Source organism: Octopus sinensis, linkage group LG8 (genome assembly GCF_006345805.1).
Source record: "Octopus sinensis linkage group LG8, ASM634580v1, whole genome shotgun sequence".
NCBI lineage: Eukaryota > Metazoa > Mollusca > Cephalopoda > Octopoda > Octopodidae > Octopus > Octopus sinensis.
The window spans coordinates 93,184,844-93,198,248 of NC_043004.1; the positions used below are offsets into that span (position 1 = coordinate 93,184,844).

General features: G+C 36.9%; 1 long non-coding RNA gene across 1 annotated transcript in view; it reads right to left on the bottom strand.

The window, feature by feature from the left end:
* LOC118764633 overlaps positions 1-12,480 on the bottom strand; it is a 26,841-nt gene extending 14,361 nt beyond the window's left edge. Inside the window, exon 1 of the long non-coding RNA XR_005000452.1 lies at positions 12,330-12,480. This is a non-coding gene — a long non-coding RNA (uncharacterized LOC118764633). The remainder of the gene's footprint in view (positions 1-12,329) is intronic.
* Positions 12,481-13,405: the final 925 nt, after the last annotated feature.

Sequence of the window (13,405 nt, forward strand, 5' to 3'; positions counted from 1 at the left end):
TCCACTCATAAGGCTTTGGTCGGCCCAAGGCTATAGTAGAAGACACTTGCCCAAGGTGCCACGCAGTGTGACTGAACCCGAAACCATGTGATTGGTAAGCAAGCTACTTACCACACAGCTGCTACTGTGCCTAATTGCAAAATATAAGTAATGTGCCAGTGCTTAATACATTTTGCATTAGAAAAGAATGTAATCTGTAAACTACAAATGGAAACGCAGTTTTGATGTTTGAATAATTTTTCAGTGGGAACGATAGACTGTGAAGATGCAATTTGCTGTCGTAAAGAAAGAGAAAGTAAACTATTCTTGAAATACGAGTAAATTGCGATAGAAACCAGAAGTAACGACAGCTCTATACCAAAATTTCATAAGGCACTTTTGATATCTGATATGTGAGATTCCAATGCGAGTCTCGGCAATTTCTCTACCCATGAAGTTGTCAACCATCCACTCAATTTTATTGATTCAAACAAGGCGGCGAGCTTCCAAAAACGACTGTCTCCCCCTCCCCCAAAATTTCGGGCCTTGTGCCTAGAGTAGAAAAGAAATTCATTGATTCAAATGACGACGGCATCCATACACAGACAATAGAAAGGTGATGGATGCTGGCCAAGAAGACACTTAAGCGACAATGAGAAAATAAGGATGATTAGGAGATGCCATTGCCGTCACTTCTAGTTTCTTTCATGTTTTTAGGACAATTTATTTTCACTTATTTACGAGGGTAAACTACATGCTAACCGAATAAATCTGGTGGACACTGAGATCACGAATAATAGGTTACATGTTCTATGTTCAAAGTACTCCTCTGCTCAGTAGATAAGTCCCATGGTTAAACCCACCCCAATACGAATTTGGGAAAGTTAATGACATGGTTTACAACAGATTTTATTTATTCGCCCAATAATACACAAACATGAACAAAGACTTCGATTCAAGATCGAAAGCCATTTCAATAAATTCTTCTTTAAGAAAGATGCAAGCGTGGCTGTATGGTATGGTAAGAACTTTGCTTTCCAAACACATAGTTTCGAGCTCAGCCCCACTGCGTGACATCTTGGGGGGGGGGGGGTTCTACTAAAGCCTCGGGCCGACCAAAGCCTTATGAGGGAATTTGGTTGACGCAAACTGAAAGAAGCTCGTCGTATATGTATATATATATATATATATAATATATATATATACATACATACATACATATATGCGCGCGCACATGTGTGTGTGTGTGTCTTTACGTTTGTTTACGTCCTCATAAGTCGAAAAGAGGAAAAATATGTTTGTTTCGACAAAGAGAAAATAATATGTTTTAAAGAAAACGGGGTTGTTTGGTTGATTAAACCAGTGGTTCTCAGCCGGAGTCCATATGGTCCTTGGGAATCCATATAAGATTTTGTTGTTGAAATTTATCTGTAAGAAATTGGTTGGTTATACTTCTACAATTCGCAAAATAATATTCTAATAATTTTTTAATACATTTCATAATAATTCTGAAACCTAAAACCTGAAAATGGAATTTGGAGACGCAACAACACAACCCCTTTTTTAAGGAAATACTTCAACCATACTCCTGATCTAACACACCAAAAATTCCGAATGAACACACAAAGCACATAGACCCCAAAATAATAAACCTATCTAAAAGAGAACTTAGCGAAAATGAAATGAACCTACTGCTAAAAGGGCTCAAATTTACACCCACACCCACTCCAAATCTCATGGAACTAAAAACTGATACAGATAACTTTAGCCGCCGCCTCCGCCTTATGGAATTCTTTGAAAATAAGGAAATAGAAGATAATTCAATCATAAGAAAAAATCCCATTTCACCCCTTACAAGGGAAGTGACAAACACCTAAATGCATACATAGAGACAATCTCCAAATTCCCTCTCAACACACATAAATGCAAACAGAACCTCCACAGAGGAGAAAAACAAGCCTTACAAAAACTTTAAAAAAATGAAAAGTCGATCATTTTAAAAGAAGCTGACAAAGGTGGGGCAATAGTAATTATGGATACATATTACTACAAAGAAAAGATACTGGAGATGCTTAACAACCAGACATACTATAAAGAGGAATCAACACAACCGGAGAAAGCAACAATAAAAAAAAATTGGAACATTAGTCAATGAATACCAGGACTCCTTTACACACAAGGAGAAAGACTATTTATGCAACTCAAGAACCAAAGAAAGCAATTTTTATGGATTACCTAAAATTCATAAAAGCTCTGAAATACAGAGAGCCATAAAAGAACAGAGGAACCATTATATAAAAATACAAAGGCCCGCAAACCTCACAATGAGACCAATAGTTGCAGGGCTCCAAGCGCTAACACAACTAAGCCACTTCATAGATGTACTCCTCAAACCTTTATGTCCACTGATACCAAGCTACATAAGGGATGACATAGACTTCTTCAGACACATTCCAAAAACGGTTCCGGAAAACACCATACTTGCAAGCTTCGATGTCGCAAACTTATACACGAACATACCACACACCCTGGGTCTGGAAGCGATAACACAATGGGTAGAAAAATACAGGGAACTCATAGATAAACGTTTCAAAACAGAGTTTATCACCAAAGCCACCCAATTAATACTTGAAGAAAACATTCTCATTTAACAACAAGGCATACCGACAGATAAAGGGCACGGCTATGGCGACGAAATTCGCACCTTCATATGCCAACCCGGTGATGGGTTTCCTTAAGAACAAACTATACGATGAAATAGGGAAAGTCTTCGAACACGACTTCAGAGAAGACATCAAGAAAAAGTGGAAACGCTACCTCGATGACTGTTTCATCTTTTGGAACAGATCAGAAGATCTACGAACATTCCACAACATCCTCAACACACTGCACCCATCTATCAACTTCACAATAGATACCAGCTACAACGAACTTCCCCTCATAGACATCAAGATACACAACTCCATCGTCAGCAGAAATCTACTACAAAAAAACGACACACACCAATACTTAAATTTTTACTCCTGCCACCCATCCCACATAAAAAGAAACATTCTGTATAGTATGGCAAGACGCATATGCAGCATAGTGACCGATTTACAAACACGCCAAATAAGACTAAATGAACTTTAAAACTTCCTACTAGAACAGATATACCCACTCAAATTAATAAAAAACGGAATCTCAAGAGCAATGAAACTGGACATCACACAATTCAGGACACCCAAAACAAAAAACAAAGAAAACATCAACCCTTTCATAAACACACACAACCCTGGAGTTACCAACATGTTTCAAATCATACATTCAAACCTACCAATAGTCCTACAAAGCCTCAAAATGGGAAACCTATTAAACAAATATTGCATAAAAAATAGTAAACACCAAGAGAAAAACCTGAATAAACAACTAACAAGGGCAAAATTCTCATCAGAGAATAAAACCGAATTCTTTGTAAAAGAATGTGGAGATGGTAGATGTGGGATCTGCAGTAACCTCATCTACAAATATATAGAGGGAAACAAACAAATAAAATTTAAGAGTGTCACACATTCAAAGTAAATGCAAACATGAATTGCAAGATGCAGAACGTAATATACTGCATGACCTGTCCCACATGCAAGGAGAATTATATAGGCGAAACTGGAAATTCTTTATGCCAACGAGCCAGAATTCACCGACAACATGTCCGACAGGGGGAACTGTGAAAGATTCCACTGTGTAAACACTTAGAAACATGTGGAGAAGGAACATTTAATATCTTTCTCTTCTATAAATGCCCAAGGAATGACACCTTCTTCAGAAAAAATATGGAACAATACTTCATAACAAAGTTCTCTCCCAAACTGAATGACTGAAGATATGAAAAGCACAGCAACTTCCCTATAAACCTATCTAGAATTGTTAGCTTTCTTTAATAATATCCTCACAATGTACAAGAAATTGTATGCATATCTGCTTCATCGAGGCATATTTACATCACGATGTGTTTCTGCTACTGTTGATAACTCACTCTGATATTTATCATTGTTTGATTTCACTTTTTCAATATCAGTGTCACTGAACACTGGAAAAAGTATATGTATTTGTAAAGAGAACCTCCTTCCTATCGACAACTGTGATTGTCACACGCTGATGATAGGTCAATACCTTGAAACTCGGTCCGTGTGTATCATAAGTTAAGACGGGAAGGATGGCTTCCCTTGCAAATACTGATAGGGCACAGAAAGTGTGTCTATAGCCAGCTGGAGGAGATGTCTTCCTGGGGCTAAAAACTACAGTAGCATCCACCCTTAGGGGTTAGCCATATTCAAATGGCATATTTACATCACGATGTGTTTCTGCTACTGTTGATAACTCACTCTGATATTTATCATTATATATATATATATATATATATATAATATATATAATATATATATATATATATATATATATATATATATCATACATATATACATACATACATACTACATACATACATACATACATACACATACATACATACATACTACATACATAGATGATTTGTACTAGATGAAGGACCAATTTTGTAAAGTAAACCGTCATTTTGTATTAAACACACACAGAGTACTCTACATATGTACATATACATAAATAGTAACAATCTTAAATACGGATTTTCCAACCCATACCAGCACGAGGAATCAAATTTTGGACAAGGATGATGATGATAATAAACACAGACAACTTTTTGAAAAATAACTTTTACTAACCAACTTATCTTCTATTTAAAGAACTGAACAGCTGTATAGATGTAAACACAATTTTTTCTTCTTCCTTTCTTCCCTCTTTCTTTCCTTCTCTTTTCTATTGACACTCCTTTCAGATACACAGGTACACACACACACTCTCTTTCACTGGACAATGATGATGACGGTGATAATAAATCCAGACAATTTTTTGAAAAATAACTTTTATCAAGACCCCCATCCTTAGAGTAGCCACCTGGTTTTGCCATTTTTAAAGGCCAAGAATCAACTCATCACTTTCTATTGAAAGAACTGGCCGGCTGTATAGATGTAAACACGTTTTTACTTCTTTCTCTCTTCCTTCTTTCTTTCCTTCTCTTTTCCATTAGCATTCCCTTCAGATACACACACATACACTCTCTCTCTCTCTCTCTCTCTCTCACTTTCTCCCCATTCCTCACCCTCTTTTACTATCCTATATCTCTCTCACCCTACACACACAATAATACTATAAAAAGAGACGAATCCTCTCAAATAAATTCAAATCTGGAGATTCTACTAGAGTAGATGCAAGCGCAAATATATGATTTTATATAAACAAGTGACATATTAATAAAAATTTGTAAATGTACAACCGTCCAGATTTCTGAGTACAATATTTTTTCTAATATATAATATCTGTACATCACCTCCAAACATTCTAATATATATATATATATAATAACTCCACAAAGTTTGCATTTTACTGCTTTTCCTGCATCTCTATCCCTTTTGTGCATCAGGTATTTGGTTGATATTCCCTGTTCCTGTTTCAGTTTCATTGTAGTGAATTATTCGAGTGGCATATGACAGCCCATTTGCCACCTTTAAAATGGTAGAATTTTGGCATCATACGTGCAGAAATCATCAAAGGAAGTAACTTCTGGATATTTTTAAGATGATAGTTTCCTTTATATTTGAAATACCTACGTGTCTCGAGCAAATTTCTGATAAAGGATGTAATTTAGGTTAAAAATGCAATGGGTATTCTCAGGTTTGAGAAAAATTAGAAAGTTGAAGGAGGAAAATTATAAATTCAAAAGTACTTAACTACGTAGAAAAAGAAAGGAACGAAACAAACGAAAAATGTAAAATACTACTACTACTACTAATAATAATAATAATAATAATGGTTTCAAATTTTGGCACAAGGCCAGCAATTTCGGTGAGAGTGGGAAAGTCGACTACCTCAGTATTCAACTGCTATTTAGTGAGCCCAAAAGGATGAAAGTCAAGGTCAACCTCGGAGGAATTGGAACTCATTGGAAAGATATGTCGCTAAGCATTTTTGACCGACGTCATTATTATTATTATTATTATTATTATTATTATTATTATTATTATTATTATTATTATTTTCTTTCATTTGCCACAAGGACTCACATACAATAGCATTAAAGGACATGCAACAACATAAAAAACAAAAATGGGACGTTACAATGGGCTTTCCGCGTGTAAACAAAACAGTAAAAAATTAAACAAATTAAATATCCCAACAGGAAAAGCGCTTTAAGGTCATCGTGGAAATCCCCACAAAAGCCACGGGTGCCTGATCAACAGGGCAAGAGCCCTTCTCTTTTTACATTTACAGATGTACTCTCAGAATTGGTCCTTTCACACTGGCCATTCTTCAAACATTCACCCACCTTTCAACAAACTTGTTTCAAGGTGACACTTCCCTCTCCACCCTCAACTTCCTTTTCAAGTGAAACTTGAAAAAGTTGATAAGTGGTTGGCAAAAGAGGAAAATGTCTGTCTTTAGCCCTTTCAAACGGGTCCACCATACAACTTCTTTCGCTATAGCCACTCGACAAATAAAAACTGCCTCCCCTCCAAGAGTAAACAAGAGAGACAGAGACTGAGACATGCAGAAACAAGGAAAATGCCACTTGCATTTGAACACTATACAAATATTCTTTTAAAAAAAACTTTTCTTTTAATTTTTCTAAATCTAATTATTTAATTGTTACAGTTGAAAAAGTCTTAATGACTGAAACCGGTACCGAAATGTTCTTTATAAAATTATTTTAGCATTTTTTATCCTGACTTGTTTTTTTTTATATACATCAACTCGTGTGTTCCTTTTCATCCATATACATACATACACACACACACACACACACACATATATAGATATATATATATATATATATATATAATATATATATATAATATATATATCTATATATATAAGTAATTTGTGGTAAATCATTTTACCTTTGCCCATATAATACAGTAAATGATTGATTGCATCGCAATCATTAACATTATGTGTTAACTTGGTTGGGTACTTCACTAGCGGTATATTGGATATATGTTATCCCATGGAGGGTTGCATTTACAAAACCTATCTCAATTTGTATATATATCTATATATATATATGTGTGTGTGTGTGTGTTGTGTGTGTGTGTGTGTGTGTGTGTGTGGTGTGTGTTGTGTGTGGTGTGTGTTGTGTGTGTGTGTATGTATGTATATATGTATGTAATATATGTATACATATATATATATATATATATATTATATATATATAAAAGGAAATGAAGAAAATGCTGACAAATAATTGAAGTAATTTAAGTAATTTAATTAGGTGAAGACCACTTCTAAACACATGCCCCTACACGAACCCACAACAACACACTTACACCTGCACACACCTACATACACCTTTACCCAGATATTAACACCATGACACACACAAATATATGGTTCCACACATACACATAATTGAATACGGGTGCAAAACATCCAACACTATTTTTTGGAAATGGCTGTAAATATTGACTTCACACAAATACGTTGCTTCCCGATACAGCACAGGCCAGCAGAACTATAAATATTGAAAATTGTACCCACACACATACACATATATACACGCGCGCGCGCCCCAACATACATATAAACACACACAGACGCGCGCGCGCACACACATACATACATACAGCTCTCCCTGTTCTAAACGACTTACTTATCCAGTCAGCGGAAAATACACCCCTAACTACGCGCTAAAAAGCTATTTAAAATATCCACATGACGTCTACTGACCAGCCTGAACAATAAGAATTTTCAACAACACTATTTTCGAAAATTCTAACATTCACGTGACCTCTTTATTATGGCCAATAAGAAATTTTAGGCGGGACACTAGCCAAATTTTAACTTCTCTGGAGCCTTTTTTCTTACCCCAACACCAACTTCCATTCAAACATTCACGTGACCCCTTCATAATGACCAATCAAAATTTTAGGCGCGAAACCAAGCAATCCAAAACAACTCTGGAGCCTCTTTTTTTCACATATAAGAGACAGACTCTAATCTCTCTTTTATATTTTGATAAGCATAACAAATGCGCAACCGGTAAAAAGAACTTTCACCTAATTAAATTACTTAAATTACTTCAATTATTTGTCAGCATTTTCTTCATTTCCTTTTTTATATATCACCACTCGTGTTCGACATCTCCTTTTTTTAAATATATATATATATATATATATATATATATATATATATATATATATATATATATATTAGTTTCATTCTTTTGTACGTTTCAGGCCTAACGCTGTGGCCATGCTAGAGCACCGCCAGTATATATATATATATATATATATATATATATATATAATATATATATAATAAATCAGCAGGTTACGTGCAACCACTAGAACCTACATGGAAGTGTTCTAATGTTTTTAATAAACCTTATGTTCGCTGACGCTTTCCAATAAACTCTGTTGAGTTATTTCTTTTTTTCTTTTTTAATGAATCTCTCAAATTGTAAAGTTAATTTATGGACGCCCTGTATGAAGAATATGTTTTTTTATTTTCCTAATTTATGACTTGCTTTTCTCTCTAGTTGTCCATTAATTATATAGTCGTTAATATCTGTGTATAACCAAAGCAGTAAATGTTTGAGTATTTATTATGCCCTTAGCTCCTCATTGTTTCAACTGCTTAAATATATTTTACGCCTTTTGCTGGATAATGATTTTGGAGAGTGGCAAGCGTGGGATAGAGCGATATATATTTCTTTACAACCCACAAGGGGCTAAACACAGAGGGGACAAACAAAGGGATGAAGTCAATTACATCGACCCCAGTGTATAACTGGTACTTAATTTATCGACCCCGAAAGGATGAAAGGCAAAGTGGACCTCGGCGGAATTTGAACTCGGAACATAACGGCAGACGAAATACAGCTACGCATTTCGCCCGGCGTGCTAACGTTTCTGCCAGAGCGGTATATCATGTATCCAGGGCCGTTTTAACAGAATTATTGGCTTCCGAGTAACGCAAAGCAATGCAACAACAGATTAGCAGTGAACCCCAAGACGCACTGCATTTACTCAAACTCTAAACAAAATTTTCTGTACTCGCCATGAATTTACTGTCGCTCAGTGTTTGTTTAGTAGAGTTACGCTCAAATGATTTTACAGAATATAACATATATTTGATCATTACGCTTTTCAAATTTGACGGTGTAAACTCAAAAAAAATCTAGAATAACATGTTGATTTTGTCCTACTTCTCTTTTCCTTTGTTGTCTGGTATGTTCCCTTTCTCTTTTCTGACGAAGAGCTATGCTCGAAATCTCAGAGGTGTAGATGGCAATATGTTCAAGCAACTATTGGACAAGCTTTTTATGTGACATGATGGGATAACAATGATCACTGAGCAATTTTGTCTTTTTTTTTTTCCTAATTATTGTATTTTTTTTTAAATTAGAAATTGCTACGAATCTAGAACAATGTTGCACGAATTGCTTCACCTGAATACAAAAGTAAACCAACTATGACAAGTAACAAGAGGTTTTCTTGTGGTTAGCCATAGGCTCATAAGTCCAGTTTCTGGATTCTGTGACGTATCCGGCCCCACTCCTTAACGGTACGCCGATCCATCATAAGATTACATACTTTTGCCAGCTGAATGGACTAAAGTAACGTGAAGTGAAGGGTTTAAGTGAAGGGTTTTGCTCAGTCTAAGAATCGAAACCACAATCTCGCGATTAAGGGGGCGACACTGACTACTAAACCACGCGGTTACTCACTCACATACTCACACACGCACACATAATCATATATATATATATATATAATATATATATAATATATAAATATAATATATATATAATATATATATATATATATATATATATATATATAATATATATATATATATATATATATTATTATATATATATATATATATATATATATATATATATATATATATATACATAGTAGAAGCGCAATACCCCAGTGGTTAGGGCAGCGGACTCGTGGCCGTAGGATCGAGGTTTCGATCCCCAGACCGGGCGTTGTGTTTATTGAGCGAAAACGCTTAAAGGTCCACGAGACTCCGGTAGGGGTGTTGGCGAACCCTGCTGTATTCTTTCACCTCAACTTCTCTCTCTCTTTTTTCCTGTTTCTCTTGTACCTGTATTTCAAAGGGCCAGCCTTGTCACGCTCTGTGGCACGCTGAATCTCCCTGAGAACTACGTTAAGAGTACACCTATCCGTTGATCGGATCAACTGGAACCCTCGTCTTCGTAAGCGACTGAGTGCCTCGACAAACGAAAATATATATATATATTTAAGAAGCTGCCAAGAAATGGAACCAAAACAGAACGAGATAAATGGATAAACAAGCAATACAGAAGTAAACATACGAAAATGAATAAATGTAATTCAAGACGAGACCGTTAGTGGACAGACGAGGGCCAAATACGAAATAAGTGAACAAATGGTGTTGTGTGTGCGTGTATGCACGTCGTGTTTGTGTGTGCGCGTGCGTAAATGCTCGTGCGTATATTGTGTATATAATGACAATGTAATAATTATTACAAAGAGGATGTTAGTAATTGCTTTAAACCCAGGTTCGCCCTGGCTACACGGTGGCGATTTTTTCGCTTTCTTCGGATTTCCCTTTCTCTTTTCCGATGAAAAGAGTAGAGCTTTGATTAAAAATGTTTATTTCTTTATCGAAGTCTGCAGAACTTTCTTGAACTTAGTGCGTAGTTTGAGGGAGATTGGTTACTGTTTCAAGGAAGGCGACTGACTCGAAAATAAAGGTTCTTTTGAATCCAATCGATGATGATCAGGACGAAGGTCTAGGATGATGGCATCGATAATGATGATGACGATGATGATGATGATGATGATGATGATGATTCAAATCATCAAACACAAACTGAAAATCCACTTTCTGCTACTAATTTACATTTCTCAACCGAGAATCGAGCCTGCAATTGCAAGCATACATTGTCGTAATCTTAGAAATACTCTCCCTAATTCCACCCATACATACTAACACACGGCTCTAAAAGCCCGTTTTTAAATGTTCATGCTTGTAGCTATTAAGGGCCAAAATTACATAATTGTTGTACCCCCCCCCCCCCCCCCGACTTTGATGTGAAGCTCGGTACTTACTCTATTGGTTTCTTTTTGCCGATACGCTAAGTTACTAAGTTACAGGAGTGCAAAGGAACCAACACCGGTTGTCAAGCGGTAGTGCGAGGCAAGCATAGACATACACACACGCTCACACCTACGCACATATATCTATAGAAAAATATAAACACAGATTCGACAGCGGACTTCTTTCAGCTGCCATCAACCAAATATACCCAAAAGGTTTTGGCCGGTCTGGGACAAAAGTTGTCTTACACAGTGGGACTGAACCAAGAACCATCTAGTTGGGAAGCAAACTTCTTACCACTCAGCCACACTCACTCACAATTCATATTTTCGGCTTCAAGTTAGTCCTGAAAAGTAAATGGATCTCCGTCGATTTCGACGATGTACATTCAGAAGCTTAATCAACTGAGCGAATTCTATCAGCTCAACAGCTGATAGAATTAAAGGGAATTATCTTTAACGTATTCCGCAGAAAGGATTAGCGGGAACGACATAGTTGTTGTGACAAAGCCTCATCTTTGAATGGCAGGTGTAATTCACCTGACTGGCTTCCACGTACACAGTTCCGTCTACCCCAGTTTCACCCAAGATGTCACGCATAGCTTTTGCGCGCGCGTGTTTTGTGAAGAAGAAGAAGAAGAACAACAACAACAACAACAACAACAACAAACAATAACAACAGCAGCAACAAGACGACGGAGAGGAAGAAGAAGAAGAAGAAGAAGAAAAAGAAGAAGAAGAAGAAGAAGAAGAACGAACAACAACAACAATAACAACAGCAACAACAAGACGACGAAGAGGAAGAAGAAGAACATCAACAACAACAATAACAACAGCAGCAACAAGACGACGAAGGGGAAGAGGAAAAAGAAGAACAACAATAACAACAACAACAACAACAGCAACAAGACGATGAAGGGGAAGAACAACGGCTACAAAGAAGAAGAGGAAGTCTACGAAGAAGAAGAAGAAGAAGAAGAAGAAGAAGAAGAAGAAGAAGAAGAAGAGGAAGTCTACGAAGAAGAAGAAGAAGAAGAAGAAGAGGAAGAAGAAGAAGAAGAAGAAGAAGAAGAAGAAGAAGAAGAAGAAGAAGAAAAGCAAGAAGACGTCTTCCCCCCCCCCCACTAAACCAACGGACACAAAACTGAAGAGTATCTTATAAAACGTGTATCTTATAAAACTTACCTTAGAGTTTGAGATAAAAAACCAAATGTGTTCCTGTTTATGAAATGTTCGCTTGATCGTTGGTCTACGGAGATTAAAATTTAAGTCAAGAGTTTCACAGGTGCTTCTGCTGCTGCTGCTGCTGCTGCTGCTACTGCTGCTGTTTTCTTTTTGTTGTTGATTTAAATACAAGTAATAATAATAACAACAACATCTATTATTATTATTATTATTATTATTGTTATTGTTATTATAATAATCGCAACAGTAGCTACTACTATTATTACTACTACTACTTCTACCACTACCACTTCTGATATCACGAACGTTCATTGTGTGTGCGTGTGTGGGTGTGTGCGTGTGAGTATGTGTACGCGTACGTGTTTGTGTGTATGTACATCCAAAGTCTCATGTATAAGTATATGTGTGTGAGACTGTGTGCGTGTGACTGTGTGCGTGTGACTGTGTGTGAGACTGTGTGCGTGTGACTGTGTGTGAGACTGTGTGCGTGTGACTCTGTGTGTGCGTGTATATGACTGTGTGTGTGTGATTGTGTGTGCGTGTGTGTGTGTGAGTGTGATTCTGTATGTGTGCATGTGTGTGTATGTGACTGTGCGTGTGTGTGTGTGTGAGTGTGATTGTGTGTGTGTGTGTGTGTGACTGTGTATGCGTGTGACTGTGCGTGTGTGTGTGTACCCTGTCTCATATATAAGTGTGTGCGTGTGTGTGTGTGTGTGTGTACGTGCGTATCTGTGTGTGTCTGCGCGTGGGTGCTTATGCATGCTGTTATTGTACTTTCTTCTTTCGGTCTTTAGAATTTCCGTAAGCAGTCAGGCGAGGTGAGTATGAAAAGACATGGGGTATCTTTCAGGAGTGGCGATGGTGTGAACTGACAGTAGAGTTAGGAAGTGGTGGTGGTGTGCGGCTGCGGTGGAGATTGAGGTCATAGTATTCTTTTCAACTCTAGACAAGGCTCCGAAATTTTTGGGAGCGGGGCCAGTCCGATTATGATCCCAGCACGCACTGGTACTTAATTTATCGACTCCGAAGGTTGAGAAGCAAAGTCGACCTTGGCAGAAATTTGAACTCAGAACTTG